The following is a 4,283-nucleotide window of genomic DNA, read 5'->3' on the forward strand; positions in this document are numbered from 1 at the left end:
TGGCTGCTTCAAGCTAATGCAAGTACTTCAAGAAAATAACTTTCTGTAAGTGGGTCAGTGGCATTTGAATAATAAGTGAGAAATGTTGATGGATGAAGACATTTTTACTGAGTGCCCGTATATGTCATGGCTGAACCCCAGCTGGCAACCGAGTACCACATAGCCACTTGCTCGCTTCCCTGCCCTGTCCTGCTAGGGAAGAGAAACAGGAAAAAACAGTAAAACTCATGCATTGAGATAAGAACTGTTTAATAATTGAAACAATTTAAAACATAATATAATAATAATAGTAATTGTAATAGTAATAACAACAATAATAATAGCAATGAAAAGCAGAGAGAGATGAATAAATCCCAAGAGAAACAACTGATGTGCAATACAATTGCTCACCAGCTGCTGACTGATGCCCAGCCCATCCTTGAGCAGTGATCAGCAGCTCCTGGCCAGCTCCCCCAGTTCATATACTGAGCATGCTGTCCTGAGTATGGAATACCCCCTTGGACAGTGTGGCCAGCAGTCCTGACTATGCTCCTCCCAGCTTCTTGTGCACCTGCTCATAGGCAAAACATGAGACACTGAGAGGTCCTTGACTTTGGGTAAACATCACTCAGGAACTCAAACATTAGTGTGCTATCAACATTATTCTCATACTGAACTCAAAACTGTACCAGCTACCAAGAAGACAGCTAACTCTATCCCAGCTGAAAGCAGGACATTGTGACACTGTACTCTGGTGTGGCTTACTTTTTCTTGTTTGTCATAACTCTGGTTACTCTAGTACCATTTATTCCTTGGGAATTTTATCCATTTACAGGAATTTTAGGTATTCCTTTGATATGTTACCCCTCTTTTGGTAAATTTCTTGATTTTTCTATCTTTAGGTGGAAATAAGAGCAGAAGGGAGATCAACAACTGAGGAGGCCATTTGAGTGAGATCCATTCCTAGTCTTATCAGGTCAGTCACAAGTGTACAGGACAAAGACCCAATTGTCAATGTTACTAAAGCATGCTACTAAACTGTATGATAAACTTCAGTACATCAAAATCCATACCTTCAGATGCAGTCTAGCAGAGGAAACAGTAGAGATGTAGACTCTCCCACAAATAATGGCCAAATATGCTTTGCCCAATCTAAAAGCCTTAAAATGTAAGTAGAATAATAAACTGTGTGTTGGGTGCTTGCCTCTTGGTCTAACTGTTTAATATATGCTCCTAGAAATACTGGAAACTGCTTGTGCTCAGGACCAGTTGAAATGGAAAGTTCCTTTTGGCTGCCTTACTGATACATATTTGTAAGAAAATTATCTCTTAAGTGACTAATGTAGTAGTCCTTAGTAATTATAAGATTACAGGAAAAAGAGATCCCACAGGGAATAATGTGGCTAGTGCAGCAACAGGTATATGCACATACCTCAGAGTTCAGTAAATCCAATGTGATGATTCATGTGTAGAAAGTTTCTGGGTGTTTTAGCTAAAGAGCTGAGAAAGTTCACTGAGCTCTTAATTTAACTGAACCCCAGGACCCTGCATTTAATAAACAACACAAAGCCTGAAAGGTATTAATGTAATTTACAGTTGCTCTGGAAAACTGTTTTAAGTGACTTACAGTTACTAAAAACATGCCCATGGATAACTGTGTGAAGTTTTAAGCAGTTGCATCCTAGACTGTTTTGTTGTTGTTTTTTTTTTTTTTTTTCCCTGTGATCACAGCACCATCCCTTCAGTTTCTTAGCTAGACTTCCAAAGCTTTCACTGACAACATGATTGTTCTAAATATATCCCTGGCACTCTGCTCTGAGTCTGGAATTTGAATTTAACATTGACCTGCTTTATCCATTTGAGAAGACTCAATAAAATTATTTCAATCTTGTGTGGAAATAAGGAAGTGGGGAAAAAATGGAAATATAATCTGATTCCAGTTTTGGTTTGGGGATACCCAAGATTATTGCTTGCAGATTAACATGTTTGAACTGCTAGGTAATTTTTTTCCCTGACAAGCTAATTTAGTTTTCAATAGAGTTCAAGTGTTCCCCATCTTGTAAAAGATGCAGGATTTATTGTTTCTCATGTACATTGCATCATTTCAGGTAGAAGACTCATCTTGATGATCCAAGTGGATTTTTCCACTTTTTTTTTTCAATGGTTTTACATCCTAGTCTTTGATTCTTCATCCTATGTGATAATCCAGTAAACATTATTCCATATGTTATATTCAAGAGGACTTGAAATTTCCAAGTTTCAGAACAGCTTCAGCCCAGGGTCCAGTTTCAAAGCTTCCTGACATACACAGATTTGAATGTCAAGCCATACTAGCTCTTCCCTTTACCTATATAGTACTTTCAAAGCAGTAATACATTATAAAACATTGCTAGTATGTATTTTTGTTTCTAATACTTTTGTTTGTTTTTTGACTTTTTGCATTCATTCACAAACTTCCGTGCTGTTGGCTAAAAAATTCTGCAAAAATTTTCTTGCTCCTCAGGATGATTGATTATAATTTCCTGGTAATACTTCTTCAAATGTGTTTGTCTTCATGTATGCTTAGCTGGTTCAGACATTTGTATACATATATATATTCTGGATTTCTGTATAAGGGGAAATCTGGTGGAATACTGTTAAATAATGATTACTGAAATTTTGAAAGGAAAAATTTACTCATTAATACTCTCTTTTACTTCAATGTGTACCTATTTGGTTTAGACTAATGCCAATTATATTACCATGGTAGCAGTAAGTTGTTGGGTTTTCTTTGTTGGTCTCCCCACCTAAAAGAAGTAATTATCATAACCAAAGAGCTTATATATTTGTCAGCATTAAAATCTAAGCTTTTACTTCACACTATTTTTTTGGGGGCATTCTAAATAAATTTTAAAGAAAGTATTTAAAGATAGGGTTTTCTAAGGTGGAAAAAAAGCCCAAATATGGGCACAATAAGTAATATAAAGACAAAAGTGGGTTCAAGGGGGCATAGAAGTATCCAACACTGGTATTTGTGACAGCTGGCATAAAAAATGAAGCGGCATTTGTTTGATTGCTTTCCTTTAGCATGTCTCTACAATTTAGAATGGAAAAACTTGACTTAAAAAGAAACAGGATATAAATTTAAATGCAAATAAATTTTGGTGAGTTGCATTTTGAAATTTATTTTTATTTTTTAAATATGTGCATTTTGTTTTCCTTCATCTGTTCTGCATACCAAAAGTAAACCTGGGTAAGCATAAGTTAGCAGCACTATTTGACCTGGAAAACAAATGTATAGGGAGGAATAAGCACCTCCATTGTAGCATGGAGAAGAAAACTTTGTCTGCAATATGGAGGCAGTATAGTGCCTGTCCTGTGCTTTCTACGAGTAAAGAGCTCTCTATAATAGAAAAGCACAGGACAAGAATTGTGCTGTGAAACTTTGGGGTTTTGGTGCTTGTGTGTGTGTATATGTCCTCAAAAATAATGAAGCTTCAACAAAAATGCTGACAACTTAAATAATGATAGATTTCCATTACAGAGTAATAATGTCAATACAGACGCCAGCTTGGTGGAACTATGTGGTGAAAAATGGCCCTTTTAACTAATCATGTTAACAGCCTCACATCTTGACAGCGACATAAGCTAAATGACCAAAAGATTATTATGGTTTTTTTGTTGTTGTTATTACTGATTTAAGTCCTATTTCTGGAGCATATGTGTTGGCAAGAGCTAGTTGCTTCAGGCAAACAAAGAGTTCTAACATCACCTGACTGTAGTAAATTACAAGTTTTACTGCAGAAGTACTAAATTCTATGGTTCATAACTTCCTGGCTTCAATGTGATATGTAAACTGTCTAGTTTACAAATATGTGATATGTAAACTGTCTAGTTTACAAATTTCAAAGTTGTCTTACTCTAGATTCACTGCTTACTTGTGAAAAAATTACTGCATTAGTTTGTAGAGTATTTTGAAAGCTTAAAAAAAAAAGGTCCGGAAATATAATCAAATAGCATAAGGGTTAGGTTATGAAACCATGAAGCTTTTTACTTTACGTTCTGTCATGCAGGATATGGGAATTACCTGGTGGAAATTCTAGTTCTGCAGTGTTGAAACTCACATTTGTACAATGCTGATCCATGTGAGCCGTGACAGTGAATAAGACAGACTGTCAGACTGATTCTTGATGACATGCAAACAATTTGTTCTGCTAAAACTTATTTATAAAGGTGCCAAGTGAATGAACACAACTTCTGTAAGCCCCACCTTAAAGTAAAAGGGAGAGGCCGATGGACAAAGCACTTCTTTCTGTCTCAGCAGG

This window comes from Geospiza fortis, unplaced genomic scaffold, assembly GCF_000277835.1.
Source record: "Geospiza fortis unplaced genomic scaffold, GeoFor_1.0 scaffold45, whole genome shotgun sequence".
NCBI lineage: Eukaryota > Metazoa > Chordata > Aves > Passeriformes > Thraupidae > Geospiza > Geospiza fortis.